The following is a 26,270-nucleotide window of genomic DNA, read 5'->3' on the forward strand; positions in this document are numbered from 1 at the left end:
ACCACCTTCCATCTTCTCTTTTCAATTACTATCCACTTAAACCTTAGCATGTACAGTAGATGAATGGAGATGCATAAACTATTGCTGCTATACAAAGCTTAATTATTACCAGTGTCGCGTTATGCAACATGTCCTGGAATATGTCAGGCCTCTAATCAATAGGCCCTTCTCCACTGAGATCAAGATCTTTCTGGTGAAAATCAAACTAATAATTCCCTCATATAAACATGTTTAATAAAAGCACACTCATTTTTTTCTAGGACAAAGCAAAGCCCCAGTTAGATCCATGAAATCTTTCCACTAATCATGAGAACCTATCTATCATGTATAATGCAATTCCGGGATGTGGTTGTTTTCCAAGCCAAAATAAATGTATGCACAAATTGTTCACAATTGGCTGCTCAGCAAAAAACAAGCAAACAAACAACTATATTCCATCTGCTAGCTGCTATGATTAATAAATGAATCAGGTCAGTGTTCGATCCTCTTATTTAAGATTTGCTAGATAATAGAGCTCTGAACTCAGATTTCACACTTTTGACTGCAGCAAGAACATTGATGTAATTTTAATAAACTTGAACCATACTATTTCATGTGTCTTAGTGAAGTAAAACTGTACAACTTTCATCTTTATTAAATTTAGTCCAAAACATTTCTCTCCTGTGAATGGGAAGAACAGTGTTATTTATATGCCTACATTTCTGTGGCCTTTTCTGGAGTGCTATACTCAGGGGGGAAAATAAAAAACTCTCAACTATGAATAATGAGGCTAGTTTTCTTCTCTGCAAATAAAGCAATACTGCTGACTTTCAACGGATCATTGCTTTACAGTTACATTTTCAAAACAAGCATGCATAGATAGTTAGAAAACATTGCCAATGGTTTGATGACCCATTTTCATTATTCTGCACTATTCATGATTTATATTATGCTTGTTTCATAATGGAAAAAATTACCCTTTTTTTTGTTTCATCACATATGGTGCTTTGTGTTACCACATGCGTGTTGCTTTTGTGATGTCTTACTAATTTCCCCTTCCCAAGCCTCAACTTGCCTTTGTTCTACTCATAATGCATCCCTGCATGATATTATGTGGCACTTACTGTATATGATTCACTTTTAGAGCAGGAGTAGAGACATTATTATGGGTTTAGTATATGGCTCAAATGACATGCTTTTATACCAGATATCTTTTGCTAAAGTATACCAACTATTAGCCTGGCTCCAGCCCCTAATCGTGTGTCAGGCTAACAAACTATTGTATTATTGTTTATTAATATAAATATTTAACTTTCTTTAAACACCCATCTGCATGCATGCACTCATAACCAATCAACACAAGCATTCCCTTTTCTGTGTGTACTTTAATCAGTTGTATCAGATAAGATACAACTTTATAGACTTGTCACAGAAAGTGTTATGGCACGCAACATACCAGACGCCTATAAATCCATCTGCAGGCCTGCCTTGGGGAAGTCTGACCATAACGTCATACATCTTCCACGATACAGGGCTAAGCTGAGACGGGAAAAGACAGTGACCAAGGAAATACACACAGTGAACATGAAATTGTAGCTAGCTCTGTTAAGCCCAACTTGGCCCCTGGGCCAGATGGCCTAGACTAAGTGTTGAAAGAAGATGTTCATGAACTTAAAGGTATTGTGTTGAAGCTATTCCAGTATTTGCTTGATTCTCTAACAATGCCCCCCCCAAAAAAAGTCTTGTATTGTGCCTCTCCCCAAGAAGCCTGGGGCCCCTGAACTAAAAGACTTCAGCCCTATTGCTCTTATACTTCTATTTTGGGAAAATGTTTTGAGAGAGTCATAAGCAGACAAATTACAGCGATGGTTTCTAACAGCTTAGATCATCTGCAATTAGCTTGTAAAAGTCAGAGGGGAACTGATGATGCACCAATCAGCCTGTTTAACACACTGTCAAAGCATCTCCAAGTCCCCTCCCACATTGCCAGGGTCCTTTTTATTGATTTTACCTCTGCTTTCAATAGCATGCAGATACACACCCTTCTGCAGGGACTCATTGACATAGTGGAGGTATTATCCATCTTGTCAGAGACTTCCTCTCTGACCGTCCTCAACAGGTCTGTGTGAATGATACTCTGTCCGACATCACTGAACCCTGGTGCTCCACAGGGGACTATCTTATCACCCTTAATTTTCTCCTTAATTAATTCCAGTTAGAACAGGATATGTGTCATTGTTTAAGTATGCAGATGATATGGTTGCCTTACTAAAGAAGGGGGACACAGCGGGGGAGGAAACCTACAGAGTATTGTCATCTCTTCAGAACTGATGCGATAAAAGCTCCTTAGGGATCAATGTGACAAAAACAAAGGACGACAATTGTGGAGGTAGTAGACAATTTTAAATATTTAGGCACATATATTGACAGCAAACTTAATTTCAGTGAAAATACTAGGGGTGCACGATTATAAAATTATGACCGATATAATATCCGATATTATACAGAGGACCACAATGGAAACAAGCCTAGGCCCTAGGTCTAGGAGTTTGGCCTAAAGCCTGTTAATAAAGAATTCAATCAATCAATATACTCTTTTCCAAGTGTCTGTTTTCACAACTGAATGACTACTGAATGAGATGAGTACACAAATGAAATGTAGATTTTTCATTTATTTTAAAACCGATTAAATAATCTGTATTATTTTGATAACATTCCGATACCGATATGGCATTTTTATGGCCGATATATGCTACCGATTAATTGTGCATCCCTAGAAAATACTGACCAGATTTTTAAAACCTGTAACCAACGCCTCCACCTACTACGCAAGAAGTGAACCTAGCCTCAAAAATCATTGGGAAGAAACAGAAACAATTAAGTTGTATCTACAAGGAAGTAATTTGGGGAAAAAACTATCAAGATAGAAAACTCTCCTGGGAGTTGGAACTACTTCCCTCTGGTAGAAGGTACAAAGTACATAAAGCTAACCGTAACATCTTTATAAATTCCTTAATTCCTAATGCCATTAAGGCACTAAATGATACCATGTCTCGTTCCTGTTCTGTTCTTTAACTATATAGAAGTGTCTATTTGTACGTCTCTAAATGTTTTGATGAATTGAACAAGGTGGACCCTGTTGTAAACAAGTGTAATGCTTAATTGGGTCATCCACTCACAGTTAACAGTCTTTGTATTGAGTTTGTGCTTGAAATGTACTGTAATTCTGCAAACTGTTCATAAATATTTCAATCAATCAATCAATCAATCGTTAAACCGTTTTTTAATGTATTTGTCACTGTTGTCCTGCTTTTTGCCATGGACATAATTGTGTGTAAGTGTTGTTGCTGTTATGTTGTTACTGTTGTTATGGGAACGAAGACGGATTTCCACATTGTGGACAATAAATGAAACTAACTAACTAACTTACTTTTACTTTTACTTTTACTTTTACTGTTACTGTTAACTTAAGGGAAATGATTCCTAGTCTGCTTTGACAAAAGAGCTAATTTATCAATTTTGATAAATCGTATAATATATACTAAAAATGCAATGACCCCTACTAGTGGGTTTTCCAAGCATGACTTAATTACACAATGATGATTAATTTATGGCGATCCATGTGAATCGTATTCTGAATAATGATTAAACATCCACTGACAGGCCTCTAACGATTACAAAAGACTAAAGGTTGCCATTGCCATACATAGGAGAAAAGTATTGAATGCCATTCACTACCTAATCAACTGCATCAAATATAACAGCTCAGAATGTTCAGTATTCTGTATATAATGCCGTAACATTATCATATAGCATTAGTAATCCTCATGTACTGTATACATCTGGTTTGGCAGAAACACATTTGAATATCTTAATGATGTGTGACCTCGACAAGACAAATACAACTTTAGTCACGGAATGTCTTCTTCATATAATATTCGTTCTTGATTATCTTGCTCCTGATGAAGAGAATGTGTGTTATCTACAGTATGTGAATGATAAAATAATTACAATTAGCATACAATAGCCAAATATTTCTAAAAAGAGAGCAGTGAGACAACAAATACACAATATTCATTTTATGTACCCATGACAATAAGCTAACTGTACAATTTTAGAGAGAATGATGAGGAGATGGATCCCTGAATCCACATTTTTCTTTTATGTATCAGTTAATATTCATAAAGTCGTATGATATAGAGCGTCGCAGTCCCGCCCCCTTTTATGACGACGAGTGGGCCGGAAGAGAATTCCCAAAACGTCTATGGCAAAAATGAATGGGAAATTCTCTTCTGGGCCACTCGTCGGGGGCGGGACTGCAACGCTCTATAAGGCAGTTGGAAAACAAAAAAGACGGTAGAGTGACCGCCCGGATGGAAACCGCAAGGTTCCAAGTTCGAACCCGGGCCCCCCCAGAGTTGGTGTCGAAGTGTCCTTGAGCAAGACTTTAAACCCGTAATTGCTCCCGATGTGCAGGTTGGTACCTTGCATGGTTTCCTCCGGCATCGGTGTATGAATGTGTGTGTGAATGTAATGCACAATCTATGTAAAGCGCCTTGGATAAAGGCGCTATATAAATGCACCATTTACCATTTAAATCTATATTCAGTTTTGATACTGTTTTTATCTGGCTATGCTTATTTCCTAACCCTAACCTTCAGGTATGCAAATTCTGTGAGAAAACCATAGTCTGCCAACAAACACATTCAAGACATGTCTACCGGTAATTAATGAAGTTAAATTGTATTTGCAAAACACATATTTTACTTATTTTCCAAAGATCAATTAAAAAAAACTAAAACTAAAACAAATGTATAAAAGACTAATATAGGCAATCAAGAGTCAAGGCAATCAGCAATGTAGATGTACTCCGTTACAAGTAAAAGTCCCATATTCAAAATGTACTCAATTAAAAGTACAAAATTGATCATCAATAAAGAAAGAATAAATAATCCAAATTCAAATCTCCAAAGTAACTAGTAACTAAAGTTTTCAAATAATTGTAGTGGAGTTCAAGTAAATATATAATATATTTGCTCTGAGATGTAGTGGAGTAGAAGTAAAAGTATTGGAAATTGGAAATACTCAATTAAAGTACAAATACCTTCAAATTCCACTTAAGTACAGTACTTAGTGCTAAGTAAATGTACTTAGATACTTTACACCACTGGGAATTAACTCCCCATTACAATTAGAAGACTCTTCCGCCATAATCTAAAGACTCACCTCTTCAGACTCCACCTTAGCTCGTATAGCACTTGCTATAGCACTTGCCCTAGCTTCGATGACCTTACAGGTTATGCAAAGGGGAAAATGTAATTTAGATATCATATTTATGTAGGTCACTGTTGAACTGGCATCCTATACTGTGTATGATTCTTTGGGGATATTCTACTGTTAGACTGATGATTCTTGGTTTACCTATGATCCTAGATTACAATTTCTATGCATTTGATGTACAGTATTACCTTGTGTTGCTTGCTTGCTTGCTGTAAATCGCTCTTATCTGGATTAAGAGTGTCTCCTAAATGCCTGAATTGTAATATACTGCATAGTCATAACTGAACCTAATTTATAATATTGCAGATAGCCTATAAATACTTACATGTCTTGATAACAGCTAGCTGTTTACAAATGTACGGTAGTGTACGTTAACATGCTTCATTGTGATCTCAGCTTGCACAAATGCATCTTATACTTAAACAACATCATGATGGCTGATACTGTAGTGCAGGGTTCCCCAATTAATTTTCCTCAAGGGCCATATTTTGACTAGAGTACCAGGCTGGGGGCCGAGTCTGCACGCGCGAGGTCGAGGTCTTGCCCTGAAAATTCATTTTCAGGGCAAGACCCCATTTGAAAAGGATGCCCAGTTTGACATGCATAGGCTACTGACCCATTCAATGCCATTTATATCTGGGACCCTTAAAAAAAAATCTTTCATGGGCCACAAGGGGGCGCTCTGTGGGCCGCAAATGGCCCGCGGGCCGCCTATTGGGGTACCCTGCTGTAGTGTATGCACCAATTGAATACATTATTTTCCAATTTGGCAGATATACGTAAATGTATATGGGCAAATTATTGGAGCAAGCCCTCTCATTACACCCATTGTAAAACCAGGTATGTGCACCCAGTCAGTATACTTCCATGTTGTAATGGAAATATTCTGAAAGACTCATTCCATGCTCATTGGATCCCTAATTGGAAACCTGTCAGCTTGTCACTGAACCTACAAGGCCCATATAACAATTTGGTATGTCTTACATGATTATTTCTTTATCGACAATATTTCATTGCCATGGTGATAATTAGTATATTCTACCCCTTGCAACACACAGAACCAATAGATTATCATATGACACCAGTTTAAAGAAACATTTAGCTATGTTGGGGCGGCGGTGGCTCAGGGGTAGAGTGGCTGGATGGTAACCGCAAGGTTGCCAGTTCAAACGTGGGCTCCCCTTAATGTCGAAGTGTCCTTGAGCAAGACTCTGAAACCCGAATTGCTCCTGATGTGCTGGTTGGTGCCTTGCATGGTTTCCGCTGGCATTAGTGTGTGAATGGGTGAATGTAATGCACAATCTATGTAAAGCATGGATAAAGGCGCTATATAAATGCACCATTTACCATTTATTTATTTACCATTTTCAGTCTGTCCATATGCCAATTGGCCAGTTAACCCAATTTGTGCCCAAGACGTCTCCAGACGTCACCATGGGAATTTTCCCATGGTGTGCCTAAGACGTCTGTACACGTCTTAAAAAAAGAAAATCTCAACTTTTTTGGGGGAAATTGGTATTGGCACCCCACGTCGCTTTTTTGAAAGAATACAAGGGCACACAAACTGTTGCCTTGCCCCTTTGACATAACCTTTTTAATTACTTTGACATTTCACACTGTTGGAGTATTACAAATGCACAAATAGAACAATATGAGTGTGATGTTTGTAATAGTACAGTGACCACTGGTAATGCTGGAGGCAGATAATCAAATGTCTGTCTGATAAACAGAAAAGCTTAGCTGTTCTGGCAACTTCAACATCCTTATGGGTAGAGGAGAGGTAACACAACTCCTGTGTGCCTGTAGCATGTCACAAATAATACAGTAAGGCACAGTCTATATGGGGGACTAGGTTGGTGGAGGGTGTGTAGAGCCCAGGATCACATTAGATGATTGACACAGGGGTGAAAAATGGGTTACAAAATCGTGGGGTAAAAATATATAAAAAAAAAAAGACTAGTCTTAACCACTATACTAATAAATAACCAATCTACAAGCTCACTTCACCAATAAGATGCTGGGCGAGTGCTGGCGCTTTGGCATGGGGGGTCAGATCAACATGGAATGAATTCTGTACTGGCCATATAAGGAGCATGTCTTGAGTGTACAGGGTTTGATGAGGTCAGATCAACATATGGAATGTCAGAACAGGTCAGCTCCATACAGTATATGGATATCTAAGGATGGTAGCGGGGACATTCTCTGGAGTGTACAGGGTTTGATGCAGGCCTTAATTTTCGGGCCCGTTGAGAACTCTTGTTTTTGCCGGGCGCAGCTGCACTATAACTTTTGGGCAGGCCCAAGTTTGAGTTTGAAATGACACTAGTTGAGCACACTGGTTTTCGCCGGCTGCTGGGTGTGGCTGCACTAATAACTTTGGGGCAGGCCGTCTAGAGTTTGAAATTTGAATGGACAGGTATAAGTCAAAAGGGAGACATCGAAGAGAAAGGATGGATGGGGAAGGGTCAACATATGGAATGTCAGAACAAGTTCTGAAATATATCCATATATGGAGATCTAAGGGTTTGGGGTTTGAGGTCAGATGTAGAGTTGCTGGCCAATAGTGATGACATCAGGGATCTCCATATATGGGCTTAACTGCGACATCAGGTCGCATTTACTATGACATCAGGGTCTCCACATCTCCATCCCTGATGATGTCACATGTTGTCACGAGACCTGGGCACTATATATGGTGCCCGACACACTAACTGACGGGAAATGCTCGATTCCATAGTTGTCGCAACTACACGACAACACATTGTGCGACATTCTTTGAAAATTGTGAAAGGAATGTGACCATTTACAGGTGTAATTGGTTAACTGGTTCCAACACAAAACTATCAGACAATCAGCTGTTTGTCTAACCTATACAAAAATTTCCATATCCATGAGATCCATGAGATCATTATATTATCCATTATCCTCATCATCATTATGACAGAATTGCAGCCCAAAGGTTGTCTTTGTTAGAGATAAATGCTATTTTAAGCTTGAGATAGAACGGGGACTAAAAGGGTTTTTGTTCCTTTGCAGTGAAGAAAAGGGTATTTTGGGTAATCACTACTCACTAGTGTCTCTGTGAGTAGCCTCTGTTGCCTCTCCCAATTTGTAATGCTTCCGTCATACAGTCTGGTGCACAAATAAATCGAAATCATCTAAGCATATATAGCTTGGTGCTTATCAGAAATGGAAATAAAAAAATAAAAAGTAATTATATTTTAAAGTATATCTTTGTGAACGCCACGGAAATTGCAGCTATCTTGCTCGGATTTCGGGAGGTGTAGTTCCAGACTCTATGTAGCATTTAGAGATAGTGGAATAGTTGTCTGGCTACGCCAGAATAAGACAGAGATAGGTAATCACAAATCCTCAGACTAACTTAACAGATTCAAGGTCTCCCAACAAGTCATGTTCTCATGTCAGGTTCACAATTTCTTTGAACAGTACCTTAGATTGGATCAACTCGTATTATCAGTTATTTGTCTTGTTATCAAATTTAGCCGTCACCAGTTTCTTCTGCCTGTTGCAGAAGAGATCAATGCATACATTCTTCATTTAAATTTAAATTACAACCCAAAGAAACCCATAGAAAACACAATAGAGCAAAGCATTAACTTTGGCTCAAGATCAATATTTCTAAATGTGACTAGGATGGTTATGACTCCAAGGCTATACACTACACAGTAAAACCCTCAAGTGTAAATGAATCCATTACTAACTCAGAGCGCGTATAAATGTAACAAAATGGAACCGTAGCGGTTCATTTGGTTATACGAACACTCAGAACTTTCCAGTGCATCTCTGCATCTCGCCCTGCATTTCCAATGACACAGCGAGCCTCATAATTAACAGCAGAGCAGACTGCTCAGTGTCGTTATCACACTATAATATGGCCTTGCCCGTGCCCCTTGTCCATGAAGCTAAACCCATGCGAGGCTCTCCGTGCTGCCAGGGCCACTTAGAACAGCCCTGCTTCATGTGCTCCTCCCTTCCCTCTTGCTCCCACCACCCATACCCACGAGCCAATGCAAATTACAGTAACAGCTTGGACGTGCGCATAATCTCAAGTGGGACGAGCTGTGTTCTGTGGCGAGGAATGCGAGCAAATGGAAGCAGAGAGGCCCTGCCAGGCCTCTCTAGGAGCTCTGACTGTCTCTTTTTCTCCCCCTTGTAATGCTAGACAAAGAAAGAGGGTGGCTTATAACCAGCTATTCGTCTGACACCATCACGTGGAATACTCCCATACCTCCGTATCCCTGTATGGGGTAAATGATACAGGAGAATTGTGCTCAGACGTATTTATTTTCGACACACAGTTGGTCACCAGTGCTGCCTGCATCCCATTATCAAACGAGGGCGTCAAACAACGAGTAAGACATTCAAAGGGTTTGAGATGGAATGAGGGGGAGATAGGTGCATGGCTGTGTACACAGCAGGCTGCAAAAGTACACATGTTATTACTTGAGCTAACATCTACATTTGTACAAATCAGTAAATAACTTCTCTGTAGTCTGTACCCCTCTACATCGAATGCATTTTCTAGTGGTTATTGCTTGAGATGCGTTGCATTTTTCAACGGTAATTCAGTTTTTCCACCTAGCATTCATGATGTCATCGACACTTAGGGTGCCATTTTGAAGATCCGTTTTACAATGGGGTAATACAGAAATTGCCCTCGCTCTGCGCACAATGGTATTATGAAAGGCATATTGGCCCGTGTTGAACGCACTCGGCCCGTGTTGAACGCACACACATTATGGCATACACCGTTCCTGAATATTTTAGCATTGTGGGAGTGTCCATATGTTAATTATTTTCGCTTTGCGCAATTTGCTATTAAGCCCCTTGACCTAGAAACACTCAGCGCATAACGATTAGACGTGGGTCTGACCACCTCATAAACGCAACAAGCACTGTTTGATTTTACACTTGAGCGGCTCTGGGAGGCTGCTAGAGTGTTGCCATGTCTGTTTATTATAAGCGGCTTCTTTTTCTGTAAAGTTGCTTGTAAATATTGGTAGTTGTACTATTTTGTGGTTGCTTTTCTTGTTTCTAAAGTGGTTATTTGGGCTTTTCTCCTAATGTTGTTTAAACCAGTGATCCTCACACAGCACATTCCCATGTCAAGGATCCCCAGATGAATGCATTTGCCAAACTAAGGACGGCTAATCCAAAAATTAAATAAAAGATTTCCAAGATTACTTTTGAAAATAGCAGATCTATACCAGCTCACAATGCATCACATTCATTCATTAAAACTATGAACTCTGACTGCAGGGGGATATATATAATGATCATTATAACAATGTGCAAGAACATATTTAAAGAGAAGGAAGAACTTTATATTTGTGGACAATCAAAATATGTTTTTTGATTTTAATGTGGTGTCATTAAAATGAATCTGGATATGGCAGACTCACTATCTAGAAAATAAAAACATGGCACTTCATTTAAAATAGGTTGCAGACCCCTGTTATATGCGCTTATTTTTATAGACCTATTTACTTGTTTCTATGAGACATGGCAACAGCCTTTTTTGTCTTTTTTTGTAAAATGTTGAGATTAGAAACGGCCATAATTATTTCATTTCTCAACCTTAAAAATAAATAAAAACATCTCCATAATCCTTGGGAAGTTTGCTTTCATATGCTGTATCACACCCGATTCAAGTCTTCTTCAATAAAATGCTATGAGCGAAGACCATATACCATCGGGGCCACAGGCACAGCATTAAGCAGCAACATTCAACTCATTCCTTCATCATGACTTGAATGAAATAAAATATAATATGTTATTTTACTGGTGTTTTTCAATAGAAACAAATTATTTTGAGGCATAAAGGTGACAGCATGCAGTGCAATAGGAATAATTAACCCAAATGTGACAAAGTCATGTCATGTCTTCTATGGTGACTGCCAGCCTGAATAAATGTAATACCACGATCCCCAAAGTGAGCATTCCGTATGTGACATCAGCTGACTGGTAAAGAGAATAGTACGGACATGTTGATTGGGTACGTCTCAAACACGCCTTAAACACACCCATGACTAATTCAAGGCCGTTTTGCGCAATCCACGGGGTGTCGAAAGCGCTTCTTAACATGCCCAAAATTGCAATATGACATACAACACGCCCCCAGCTCATAAAACTGTAATATGATTAGTAATATTATTTGAAGTCCTTAATGGCACCCAGAGTTCCAGAACCTGTGCTCATGTGAACGAACACACACGAGTAACACTATCTGTGAAATGATACAGTATACATGTATAATCACGTTGAATCTACAGAGTTGGGTAAAGGTCATGCAATCAGTGGAGGACAAAGAACTCAACCTCAGTGATTAAGTCAAAGTACATACTCCTGGTCAAATGTTACTCGACTACAGTGTAAGTCGCTCTGTCAAATTTGTATTTTAGTTAAAGTACTGGAGTACTTGCTTTTACTAATTTACTGCCAGAATAAATGCTTAAATAATCCACCCACTGCCAGCGCAGTACTTACAGAATATTTATTTGCTAAACATGCTTTCTCTGTGCTTCCGCTATTAATTTATTGTTTGTCAATGCGACCATGTCTCGCAAAAATGCAGAGGAAATCCAGACATTTTCCAATTTTTCACTGTATTTGAATTAGGTTGAAGTGGTTAATGTACTTTATCCCTCCATGTAGTGGAGTCTAAAGTGTGAAAGTCATAAGAATCCAAAAATATGGATAATCAAGTTAAGTACAGATACTCAAGAAATGTAGATCCAGTACTCAAGTAAATGTACTTAGTCCTTCCACTCTTCCACCATTGCATATGGTGTACAGGAGGTTGGGCAACATCGCTGAAGGGGAACCATTACAAATGTGTTATCCCTGTACCCTGAGACAGCTCTGTCTAAAATCACAGATTCTTTATTGTCTCCCATAGCCACAAACAAAACAAATGAGTTTGTTCCACCCTCTAGTTTTGTGCCAAGCAATAAACAATGTAGAGCAAGAGCACAACAGAAATTGGAATGGAAGAGACTGAACAGTTTGTCTGGGAGAGCACCTCCTATACTGTGTACAGTGCACTAAATCCAGAGAGTTAATTTCACCCTGAAAACATTTACGGGTCAACCTCAAAGTGAACCAGTAAATTCCTTCACTTCCAGAGTTAAATTTAGTTACATTAATTAACTCTTTAACACGGATTCAACTGCTACATTGTAAAATCCAGAGTGTTAATTTATCTCTGAAAGTATAAAAATGGACCTTGAATGTCCACTCTGAGACACTTTGGATTTTACTGCGTAGGATAGGATAATTTAATTGTCTAGGGATGAGAATACAATTTTTTATTGTTAGGAGCAAAGTACTACAACTAATTTGACTATAAAGTTGACACATTCCAACCGTAAGTAACGACAAAGTAAATGACCCGTTGTAAAGCTAATGAAGAAACAGATCCTGGCACTTGGCATCATATAGTAGATCAATCTAGGTTGCATGTAAATTCATAAATTCAATTAGATTCAATTAAATGTCATTCTCCTTTAAGTAATGAGGATGTTTATAATACGATAATAATAATATTCATGAATAAATTAATATTACAATTACAACTAAAGCTATAACTAAAAATACATCGCATGGATGTTAACTGTCCGTCTGTTAATTTTTCGCTATTTTGAGGACGGTAAAATGTGCCTTATGATGCTATGAGGGCCGTTTACCGCATAGCACGCATTTTATAGTCCTCAAAATTGCTAAACCTGTTAATTAAAATAGTGCAAAATATTGCCCAAGGTCACAATCATGTTTCTTTTGTTTGTTTTTTACCAAATTGTATGGTAGAGAACGTTAACCCATTAAAAACACCTTCTAAATACTGACCTAAGTTTTCTGAATTTTTTTAAATATTTATTCTAAAATTTAAAAAAATATATTTTGCTATATACAGTACTGTACAAACACAATTGTAAAAGTTAAACAAAACTTAAAGTGGTTTAAAGTAGGCATATAAAGATATATCGAAAATCGATTTAAAGTAACCGATATGAATCCCAACGATATGAATCGATTTTCTAGTGAACTAGTGAATTATGGTGTGTGTGATATGAAATGTGAGCTTTAATCATATCCCATCATATTCAAGTGACAAGATACATCATTTTTCTGGGAAATATTTTTTGTTCGTGAAAATCTTATCATGAACCTAATATCGTGATTCGAATCGTATTGTGAGTTCAGTGAATCGTTACATGCCTAGTTTAAAGGAATGCAATGAGTGAGCATAATATCCTCAGGTAGTTAAATGGGCCTCGACTACAAAAGCAGGGGCCTTTTCGTTTTCATCATAGATTGGGGACCAATAAGAATGGATAGCCATATGCTCTTTGTGTATGATTGAAGTGTCAATATCAAAAGGTGCTTGCAGATCACTATCTCAGCAAGTCTAAGAAACCTACAAACCATTTGAGAGAAACTTCCACCCTGCATTTTGCTGCCTTTAAATACTTTAGAAGTAGATGACAGAATATAGGAGAGGAGAACAGGATGAGCAGTGGTACTGAGATGATTCAGTCTTTGGTATTTTTAGTGCACACAATAAAATCCTATTAGTTGGGTCCATTTGGTTACATTTGTACACTTATCAGGGTTAAACACCTAGAATTTGGCTGTTTAATAACATGTCCTAGTTTTGCCTTTGCTGTAAGTCCTGATGAAGCACATTTTTACACGCTAGTTCAATTAATACTGAGGATGTTGTGCTTACCACATGTTCATGGAATACTGCAAACACATAACTACTACATGTATATCACTGGAGAAGCCTGTGCTATGCTATACATCTTGTTACCACCTGCATACTTTTTTTTTTTTTTTTTTTATCCCACGATTTTGTAACCCAGTTTTCTTTTCACCCATTGCCAATTAGGCCTATATAATGTAATCCTGGGCGCTACACTTCCTCTGCCAACCTGGGGGGGCAGCGGACTGACCTCATGCCTCCTTCTATGCATGAGGAGTCCAAGCTGCTTCTTTTCACCTGACAGAGGGGAATTTCCCCGGCCGGACGTAGCGCATGGAAGGGACACGTTATTCCGACCAGTTCCTTTCCCCTCCATCAGGCGCCCCGGCTGGCCAGGGGGAGGTAGTTTTAGAGACCAGGATTACGGCATGTTTTTGTGAGGGTATCTACCCTAGGGGACACGGGGAGAACATGCAAACTCCACACAGAAAGGCCCTATCGCCAACCCCCGCCTCTGGTATGGGCACTGATGACGCGGAGGAGGGAACACGCCGCCAGTGCCCACAGCGTCCCCAGCGGGAATCGAACCACTTGCATACTTGATAACTTAGTATAAACTGCATTCAGAAGAACAGATGAGCAAAGATGTCTGAAGAATACAAATGCGGGCTGCAATTGCTCTACTTTTCCAACATACATTGTGTTTTTATTTGACAGATGAGGGCAAAATAATTTGCTTTGAAAGGACTAATTAAAATGTGAGTATTGTTCTCTATGACACAAACAGATCAGGATGTCCCATGATGTTGCACTAAATTATGCATGATGTAGGCCTGTTGTGGATTGGAGGGGACATAGGCATGCTTTTCCCCATTTCATTATTTTGTGTAGCCAATGATTTTGTTTTACCCCTTTTGTCAGTGACGAATGGATACTGTACGTGTCTTCATACGGTAAGAAAACAGCTTGTGCGCAACTCCCCTTTAAACAGCCCCCTGTGGACAGGCACCGCCAGAGCCCACAGGATTAGCTATAGCGCAGTGACAAAGAATGCCCTCCCGCCCAGTTTCCCTGCCATTGGAGATGGCCAATTGGGTTTGTACAGACGCTCAGCAAGCCGGAAGCCCTGGAGTGGATTAAAACACCCTAGAGAGTATGCGTGTGACATCATCATCATACCGGGAAGTTATGCGGGAACGCCTAATGAGTGGCAAAAAACTACTTTCTGGCCTTGACAGCCCATACATCCAAACAGAACAGCGTTAAATTGCGGTTTTGGCCGTGCACCCCCTGTTACCTCCTGACCACAAGGGGTGCACGCACCACAGTTTGGGAACCCCTGCCAAACGATGTTAAAAAACATTCAACTCACTTTGCCACTCGAAATCTCCTACTCACTTTATGCATGTGCATACCCTCTATACGCAATGATGTTGGACACTGGTACTTTACCCCTGAGCCACCTGAGTGGCCTGGACAAAGGCATGTTGAAGTCAGCAACACTAGTGGGCAAATTAACAACCACCGCAAACAGCAAATTAACCAAAGGAGAACAAGTGGACATCATATTCCTGCTTCAAGTGATCACCCCTGACTACAGTCAGGGATCCTCCTGACCGCAGAGGGTCAGAGGTGTGTAGAGTAAACCAAAGCCCCCCAACGCAAGGGGGGCGGCCCTCGGTCGACCCTTTTCACTACACTGCCTCATCATTTGCAGTGACATTTTCAGGCTGTAGCAACACCAGGCAGATGTTAAGGGGATCTAAGGTAGTATACTTTACTGCACAAGTCCTGGGAATGACTGACTACTCTCTCGAGACACAGCACAGATCATTAAACTCATGGCCTTCCATGTAGCAGACGTTAATTAGTCTCATATTATTAATAGTCTTGTATAGATAATGATCTTATTTGTTGGACATTTGAATGTTAAATCAATTCCCCTGCTATTGTATCCCTGCTATGTCCTTGGTCATATTCAGGCTGTAATATTACCTCTCTGCACCTGTTATTTCCTTGTGCTGTCTTTTCATAATTTCTCAGCTGTGTACCGCAGTGTTTCTCAACCTGTGGGCTGGGCCCAATGGTGGGCCATGAGGGTATTACAAAAATGGCCCCCAAATAATTGGCATAAACATTCATATTTACCGGCAAAACATATACAGTATATATGTTTAAAAGATTTTAAAATTGAATGCACGTGTTGTGGCCCACCCATCTGACTCAGATGGGTGGGCCGCGAACACTTGTGTGTTCCCTGATCCAGAAAAAAGTGGGGCCTGATCCAGAAAAGGTTGAGAACCACTGTATAACACAGCATATTCTGCCAACAAACACCACAGATCCAGAGATCCTTAGTTTAGACGCCCTGCTTACAGAGGGGAGTTAGCCTGCAGTGGCTCGGAAAACAAGGGGAGGCAGGGTTTCACAGCACAGTGAGCACACTCACCAGATATCAAGCCCCAGTCTCCATCGCTTATTTCATCCTGTTCATGGCAGCCCAAGCTCTGCAGGGGGGAGACTTCCAGTGTCTGGCATCAGAGGAAAAGCACCACCTATAGAGACCTGGAGACATAACATGCAGCGTTATTGTAGTTAGGAAAACACATTTTAGTTGACTTAACTGAATGTTTACAAAACAAACTGAAACTAACTGAAATCATAGAGAAAATGTCCTTATCTTTATACATTTTTGTTTTTAACAGAAATAAAAAAAGATCTATAAGTTCACAATGAGTCACATCGTGACTAAAGATAGTTTTTCATCTTGGAATAATTAGCAAATAAGGTTAAGTGAAGCTGACAGAAATAAATAGTTTTCAAGTTCGTCATTTTGTTATAAAGAACATTCTTGTGCAGAGTAAACTAGACAAGGTCGCTCCTCTGAACACAGGTCTTCATCATGCCGGGTGGCCTACCCAGGACTGTGTATTTTCTCTAAGAACAAATTGTCATGCGATTCACAAATAGGGGTGTAGAGCTCTGTTATGTGCGGATCACAGGTGTTCCCTTTGTCTGCAAGTCAAGAGGCACACTCACGTGGAGAATGAGATCATTTGCATTCTTCTACGCCCCATTTAAGACCATAACATCGGAAACATCCAACGTGAGACGAAAAACATCATCACTCTTCAAAGTGGACAGCTCTACAAGATTACATACAATGCAGTGGGACGCACCGCCTGACAACTTGTAGATCAGCGCAAGCGAGTCCCTCATGCGCTAATCTGCTGAACATTAATAAAGTTAATAGCCTACTCTCACGTGTAATGAAAATAAGAAGTTCATTTTTTTAAGTTTAACCTCACAACCAAAGGCTTGGAATGGATATTATATACTAAGTATATCATATTTACAACGGTAAGCCCTTTCTATTGAACAATTGCTTAGTCACCGTTGCCGAGGTAAAAAGATGATGATGCATGGAATCTGCCAATATCTGATCAATTATTATCAGAGCTTTATTGATTACTGAGGGGAATCTGTCATTTGGACTAACATATCCTCCACTGTCCTTAATAGTGTGACATTGGAGGGGCACGGTGGCATAGTCGGTAGAGCTGCCGCCTCACAGCTAGAAGGTCCTGGGTTCGATTCCCGCTGTGGGTGCTTGGGGCGTGTTCTCTCCTCAATCATCAGTGCCCATACCCAAGGTGGGGTTGGAAAAAGGACCTTTCTGTGTGGAGATTGCATGTTCTCCCCGTGTACCTTAGTGTAGGTATACTCACAAAAACATGCAGTAATCCTGGTCTCTAAAACTGCCTCCCCCTGGCCAGCCGGGGTGCCTGATGGAGGGGAAAGGAACTGGTCTCTATACTGCCTCCCCCTGGCCAGCCGGGGTGCCTGATGTAGGGGAAAGGAACTGGTTGGAATAACGTGTTCCTTACACGCGCTACATCCAGGTAAATGCCCCCCCCGTCAGCTGAAAAGAAGCGGCTTTAACTCATATATTGAAGGAAACATGAGGTCAGTCCGTTGCTCTCCCCAGGTTGGCGGTGAGCGTAGACTCCAGGATTACAACAGACAATTGACACTGGGTGAAAAAAATGGGTTTAAAGTATTTTTAAATAAATAAAAAATAGCGAGGTTTGGCACAATTGTAATTGATTTTGCATGAAGAATAAGGCATTCTGATGAGATTTGGTCCCATGTAAATCTGCCGATAAGTAGGCCTACAAAATATGTGTAAAAACAAGCTTAGTGAATGAGGCACAATGTGTATCGATTTGTTTGCATTTTGGCCAAAATCTGTAGTAGCAAAAACGGTGTTATGAAGAAAATGCTATAAAGTAATAGGCGTGAAGATAACGTTATCTAGGTTATAGGTGTGAAGATAACGTGAAGCAGACTTTTTGACAAATTTGGGGAAGAGTTTCTTCCTTGTCTTGGAATGGGAGTGGACTGTGTGTGCAAAGTTAGCTGCGCACGCACACGCACGCGCACGCACACACACACACACACACACACACAGACACACACACACACACACACACTGACACACACACACACACACACGCACACACACAGGGGATATTGAACTCAGAGATAATTTAACACAGGTGAGGTGATTCTCTGTGTACTCCTTTTCCCCAATTAATGGCATTGGGTGAGACACTGATTTCCAAACGATTCCTGAGTATGGGAAACCATAGCTATAAATGTGTCTTATCATTACATTTTCATTCCTTCATTGTAGCTAAAGAAGAACAGAGCTTTGTAATCTATCCATGGGTAACAAAACATAGAGAATCTGTCACTCCTGGGGATGTTTTGTGACTTAGAATGGAGGGTGATTAATGCATCCAAAACATTGCAATATATTTAACACTAGATTACAGTCTTTCGTACAGTCTATATGATAACATATAGCTGTACAAGCAGTTCTAATGTGGACAAATATTGTATATTGTTTTGGTTATTTAAATTCATGCAGGAGCCTATTTTTTTTACTTTTCTTCTACAGTTGATCTTTCTTCTACTTGGCTGTTGGATTTGCCAAGGTCATGAAGTGATTTGTCTCCGAAAACCTACACATTACACGTCACCGCTCTGCTGGCAGAAAGGTAACATGCAATCCAAGAAAGATTACCATATGACTCTGATTTGTCTATGCAGAACCTTCCATGCATGAAAACACAATTCTCCACTTACATTTCTGGCAGTCCTATTTGTATTCAGAGACAAGCTACGGGGTTGCCACCGTCAGTTATTCATCCAAGTATTTATGAAATACGTTTTCCTTTGTGATACATCATTCAAAACCTCCACAATTAATCCTAATATCGAGTCATAGCTAGAGTTTAGGGGAGAGAGGGAGAAAAACAACTTACATTAAGAATGTTATTATTACTTTATTTATGTTTACTAGACCGGTGCCCGGCTGTAGAGCACTGAGTCGGTAACGATGGAAGTTGGAGATCCATGCCCCACCCGGCTATGCAATACCCGTTGTACCCGTGTCAGAGTACCCGTTCCACCCATCTGTCTGTGTCCCTTTTATGCCCATATATGGAGATTTCTGTATCTGTCTCTCTGTGTCCATTTATTCCTATATATGGAAGCTCTATGTTTTTTTTTGTTGGTAGGCCTACTTTATTTACAGTTTGCTAATGAACACAGTGGTACGCTTTCAGTTCACAACGAACACATTCAATTGTTTCAGCATCTTGTTTCAACATTTCAGCATGATCAATGATCAACAGTAAAGAATTAAATTGTTTCAGCAATAATATGGATGGCTTGAGAGACGGCTCGGTGCACATCACATTTCTCGTGCCTTCTGAAGCGTTCAAGAGTTTTTTGCCAGGAGGAAAACGCTTTGCGTGTAAACGCGTTCGATGGGAATGGAGCACCCAGCTCCACAGCTTTAGAGCTTTGGTGTCTTTAGTAGAGAGTTGTACGTGATCCAGGCAAATGTCTCTTTCCAAGTGGCTTGATATTTGCGCCCTCGGGCTGCTGGCTGCTGCTGACACTTTTAGATATTAAGGAATTCACCCTTTGTCAGACTTCTGATTGGTCCCTGACTGACTAACCAGCAGGCTCTTTCTGACTTGTTCCGCCCTGGTTCCGCCTTGTTTATGTTGAATTTGCTAAAACATCATTTTTGGAAAAAACTAAAACAAACATGATATGCCCAGTCACCATGCTGCGCCTGTGATGTTCCTTTTTAGTAACACCAAGTTTAAAATAAGAATTGAAGGCACAGAATAGCAATACGAAGCAACTGAAAAGAATAGCAATACGAAGCAACTGAAAAACACCTTATTTCAATGGTAGTGGATGGAGAGTAAGGATTTTTGTCCAGCCACGAAACAGCAACCAATGGGTGTGAAGAGGGGCACAACCATGGGCAGGACTTGACAAAGGGTGAATTATTAGCTCTTAAAAGAGCAGCTGTGTTGGTACCGACAGTGCTGTCCGCCTTGGCACTGCAGTGCAACATTTATAGTCTACCTGGCAGCAGAACAAAAGCCACCTTATTAGCATTTGAATACCTGTTCGTGTGTGCCCATGTGACAAAATGACCAGGGGAAGGGGAGCTTCAGCCTTCATTCAGTGGGTGCTTCAGCCCTCAAGCACTCCCGGACTCGACGCCGTTGTCTCTAGGTATGCAGTGATCACGTCTTCACGTGGCGCAGTGTGATAAGTCAGCTCAGGACACACCTGTCTCGCTTCTCCGATATAGCTGTCCTTCACCACGAACATCAAATATGCCCCACTTCCCTTTCCTCCTCCAACTCCTCCCCCCCCCCCCCCCCGCCCAGCTCCTGATATGAAGTGAAAAGATCAATAATATTCTTCAATGCTTTGCTACTTTGGCCAAAGCACACATTCTGTCAAGTCATTATGCACTTTTCAAAAGCGACAACACAGACTGTAATTTGGTGAATGTATAACGATGATTCATTTCAGGTTAAAAGTGCTTTCCACAGTACTGTACTCTTCTCATAACTAAAGCAAACTCCCTAGATCATAACATATTGTCCGTTTTCTGCCATGGCAAAATGAAACGTTTTAAATGCTGTGAGTGTTGCAGATTTTCATCCTCTGAGATATCAGCTCTTACCCGAAGAATAAACGTAAACTGCTGCAAAATCCCTCAGGCATCTCATTACATCAGATCATGCTGACCTCATCTAAGGAGACAAAAACATGCCTTGGAGTCCAAATCAATTATAGATTTTACTGAATGTCTTCACACTGCACACTATTCTCTGAGCCATGGCATTGATGTCAGAATGACAACCTCTGTGCTTTGCCATCAGATAAAATAGGACCATCCATTGCATTTAATAGGCCGTAAAATAGGAAATCGATTCCACTGTGGCCAAGTGAGAAGCTCATTGTATATTAATCACTGACTTTAATTATTTTTGAATTGTAAAGGTCTTTCTTGGTGAGAAATGTCATATTTCAGCAGAATGGCTCCTTGTCCTAAACTGTGCTGATGACAGAGCTTGGAATGAAGACAAGCACTACACTGCTAGAGTAGGCTCTTGAAAGGACACTGAGAAAGTCACTGACTCAGCATGCCATTTGATCTACGAATACAGTAGTGCGGTTGTGGAGAGGTGTGGACTGACCTGATAGCTGTCACTGCTTTGAAGTCAAATTCATCCTCAGCATATCCATGACAAAACATAGCAGAATATGGAGATATTCTGCTATGTTTTGTCATGGATATTTAGGCTCTTAATTAATTTACAGCGTGCGCCAGAAATATAATTTATATTCACACATTGTAGCATACATACAACAACATATAAATCATAATATGTATTCATGGATTTTCAGTAACAACGTTCCCTGACTTCCCTCCATACAAACTTTAATTGCATCTAACAAATAGGGAAGCCTCGAACAGCCATGCCCTGAATACATCATCATATTGAAAAGGTGTCATAACAATAAACACAGAGTAGAAACACTTGAAATATATATAATTTCCTAATAACCAAATAAAGCCATATTATTCCCAATGCTTCCAAAATCCAAAAGAGTCTATTTAGGGATGCAATTTGCAAACAACCACTAAACTGCAGTGATTGGTCAGGACAAATAGCCATTCTGTCTTGAACAGTTTGCACTAATCTAAAACACCATCAAAGATTAATGAATGCCAATCTCCCACTGGCATGACTCTGACTTAACTGAGCTCTCTACTTGGAATTAAAGGAGACGGTTTCAAAGAAAATTGCTTGTAGGAGCAGTTTGATTGACTAATTAGCTTTTTTATTATCTTCTACAAACCTTTGGCATTAGAGGTCAAGTCAAAGATGGACGGCCTCCCTGCTAAGCGATCAATAGTGATGAATGTGGTGTTGGGGGGCAGGGACAGGACAGGACCCGAGGCAACAGGATTAGGATAGGATCATGCACACCCTTCTTTGATGGCTATTAAGCCTGGTACTGTAGCTGGCAGTGTTATAGTAATACATTGTTTACACACACTAATACATTGGTTACAAATGAAAGTACTTTCATTAGTAAGTACTAACAAAGTAATATGGCACATTACTTTTACAAATTGTGAAATATTACAGTTATGTGTAAATTACATTATTTTCAGAATTACTTACATTTGTTTACGCTTCCAACATGAATATCAATGCATTTTGCCAACCAGTCGCTATCTAGACTTTTATTATATTGTTAAAAATCACATTTGAGTGAAGTGAGGGACGCTCTTATCATCATACATCATCACATTCTGGCTAATCGATTTTAAATGTTATTTTATATTTCTTTATGGAGGGACAGACAGTAGGCTGATATGAAATGGTTGAGAGAGATGGGGGGATGACATGCAGTAAAGGCCGTCGGGATCGGGGGTCGAACTCGCGGCACACTGCCAGACTGGATTACCAGCCAAGGTGCCTGGACCGCTGAGCCACGGCCCAGGCCTAGGCTAATCAATTTTGGCGTCCTCACTTTCACTTTTCTGTCCTCACTTTTTATCCTCACTTTTTAAGTGGTGCAACCACTTCCTTACGCAGCTTTGTGTGTCTGTGGGTGGCTGGCTGGCTGTGTCCGTCCCTGGCTGTGTCTGAGCACGAAAATAGCGCTTGGTTGGTTTTAACAACCAAGTGTCACTGTTGCGCAGCCTAACACAAACACACATATTAACTGTATATATGATGATTTTGGGTGTGACAGTACAGTACAGTACAGTACAGTACAGTACAGTACAGTACAGTACAGTACAGTACAGTACAGTACAGTACAGTACAGTACAGTACAGTACAGTACAGTACAGTACAGTACAGTACAGTACAGTACAATACAGTACAGTACTCAAAAACTAGACCTGTGGCCGTTGGGCACTGGCCGACTTGGGAAACATGCAATGAAAATCGAGAATGCATGCCCCACACTAGTATGCAATACCCGTTATGTCCATTGTCATAGCATCCGTATTAAGTGCTTTACAGAGTCGAGCGTTATCGACGAAAGAAGCACTACGCAACGGAGGGTGAGAGAAATGTCTCCCCTTGCGTCACGTCAGTTATGTTACGTGATCCGTCGGTCTTGGAGTGAATCCCAATCCGACGGAGCAAGAAGCGGTCCTCGACGCAAGCAGAGCAAAAATACCCCCGGCCGCAGCAGAGAGCAAGGTTTTGTTTCCTCCTCTGGTCCTACCCTCGTATTCACCCATCAGTCTGTCTGGGATTACAATAAACCAGTTTCAATGTCACTCAACATCACAAAGGTTGTATTTCGTCACCCATCAAAGTCTGTCTGGGATTACAATCCAGTTTCAAAATGGTTTATTTACATGAGACTGAGACATCAATCCTGCCTGAGACGCACCAGACTATATAATAATATAATAATATATAATAATAAGCAGACTTGGCAACCTGACTGTAGAAAGTAACAGTACAGTAAAGAACCTGGGGGTTATTATTGATTCTGAATTGAATTTTAATTCACACATTAATCATGTTACCAAGATTGCCTTTTTTTCACCTTAGAAATATTGCACGAATCAGAGCCTATTTGTCCTTGGACGATGCAAAAACGCTAATCCACGCCATTGTTTTTTCTCGGCTTGATTACTGCAATGCACTTTTTTCAGGACTGCCTAAGAAAACAACTGACAGATTACAACTTGTCCAAAATGCAGCAGCCAGAGTTTTAACTAGAACTAAGATGAGAGAACATATTACTCCAGTTTTGGCATCACTGCACTTGCTTCCGGTTGTTTTTAGGATTGATTTTAAAATTATTTTACTTGTCTATAAAGCTCTCAATGGTCTCGCACCTTCCTACCTACATGAATGCCTGCCTAAATATGTCCCAAACCGCCCCCTAAGGTCTTCCACTGCTGGCCTGCTCGCTTTACCTAAAAAAATGGCAACTAAAAAATACGGGGAAGCAGCTTTTTGCTTCTACGGGCCGTCGGCATGGAACAAGCTCCCACTGTACCTTCGTCAGGCAGCCTCTGTAGACATTTTTAAAGCTCAGCTCAAGACCCACTTCTACAACATTGCTTTTAATTGATCTTTTATTTAATTTTTTTTGTTATTCATGTCCTCACTGTATTGCATTACTGCTTGTTTTTTAATGTCGTTGCCTTGCTTTTCTTTTATTCTCCATTGTTCTGTAAAGCACTTTGAGCTGCATTTCATGTCATGAAAGGTGCTATACAAATAAAGTTTTATTATTATTATTATTATTATTATTATTATAGCCTACCTCAAGCTTGAGGTGCGGTGGAACTCCCTTTTGCTAAACTAAATGTTTCAAGTTTCAAGCTTGCATTCTGGGACAGCTTCATAGTGTCACAGCTGTCATCTAGTGGACGAATGGATGATTGCACAAGTATAGTGATTATAGACCGACGTAAGTCTACAATAGCGACGAAGGGACTATGTAAAAATAAACTTGCGTTTGACTCCCCCACGCAAGGCACAAAGGGACTCTGTCCAGGCCTTTAACCGTCCATCTGTCCGTGTCCCTTTTGTGTCCATTGAATGCATGAAGAATGTTGTCTGAAGAGTGAACTGACTAAGTAATCAAATGGCAGGTGTGGGTAATTCGGCAGTGTAGGCTGGGGTTGCCATGGCAATCAATTGGCTCAGGCAGAGCCTGGGAATTGGACAGGGGTGGGGACTTTATTAGGTCCACTGACAGAGCCTGACCAGAGCCTTTTCTGGGGATTCTGGACAACCGTGTATCCGACCGACTCAAAGCCGGGCTCTGCACTCCCTGTGGTGGTGTGGAACGCGTGTGTCGAATTTGAAGTCGGTGGGCTGAACAGTTCTCGAGTTACGTGGATTACAGACATACATACCGAACGTAAACACTGCAGAGACTTGGTGCATTCATTGTAAATTACTGTATACTGTGCGTTGATGGAGGCGTCTATTGCAGAGTGGTTGCACGACTCCAACTCGTCTCCATCTCGTAGATCAATTTACCGGGTGCACGGTCGGGAGAAACACTTTAAAACCAAACGAATACCAGCACTCACGGAATTGTCCTTAAAGGCACTTATATATTGTTTCATAAGGTATAGGTATGGTATGCATTGCTGCACACAAACAGCACGACAACGAACGCGTTTCAGCGTTGTATGCTAAAGAAACAGATGTCTGTTTACTTCACATATGTTTTGCTGACGTAAAGTAACAAATATGTCGGCACTGTTAAATAATTCTAAAATGTTAACGGTACCTATATCATAATTTCCCCTAAAATAGATTGACACAATAATTATTGTTCTATGCATGAATCATGAATCTCTGTCCTGAATTAGAACCCAACATGAGTCATGTTCACGCCGTCTGTGATAGTCAACATCTTTTCATAACTACACTGCATAACTAAAACATTTTCAGATGAGCATCAGAAAAGCATTAGTCACAATGTTATTTGTGATGTTATGTATATGCAATTCAGAGATACTGCCACATTTTTCAATTCAACTACTTTGCGTCGATTTGATTGCAACCGTAGGTCGCATTTACTATGAAAACCTGCATTTCCGTGTGTCACATCACACCTCCATATATGGTCACGCCTCGTGACATCACGCCTTCATCTCCATATATGGAGCTGACCTGTTCTGACATTCCATATGTTGATATGTCCCCACCCGTCCTTCCTCTTTGAAGTCTCCCTTTTGACTGATACCTGTCCATTCAAACTCTAAACACGGCCCGTCCAAAAGTTATTAGTGTAGCCGTGCCTAGCAGCCGGCGAAAACTAGAGTTCTCAACAGGTCCATAGCTTAAGGCCCATCAAACCTTGTACACTCAAGACACAGCCCCCGCTGCCACCC

At 40.4% G+C, this 26,270-nt stretch overlaps 1 protein-coding gene across 3 annotated transcripts in view; it reads right to left on the reverse strand.

Moving 5' to 3' along the window:
- The window catches only part of LOC310864983 (leucine-rich repeat and fibronectin type III domain-containing protein 1-like), a 228,644-nt gene that overhangs the window by 12,132 nt on the left and 190,242 nt on the right, over positions 1–26,270 (reverse strand). For 2 of the 3 annotated variants that reach the window (XM_083773900.1, XM_083773899.1), the window contains exon 3: positions 16,434–16,549. The gene's annotated coding sequence lies outside the window, so the exon portion shown is untranslated. Of the gene's footprint in view, positions 1–16,433; positions 16,550–20,647; positions 20,730–26,270 lie in introns of those variants that run through there. The other variant, XM_083773901.1, reaches the window with a different exon arrangement.

The sequence above is a fragment of the Protomyctophum parallelum genome (assembly GCF_964188405.1).
Source record: "Protomyctophum parallelum genome assembly, chromosome: 9".
Classification (NCBI taxonomy): Eukaryota; Metazoa; Chordata; class Actinopteri; order Myctophiformes; family Myctophidae; genus Protomyctophum; species Protomyctophum parallelum.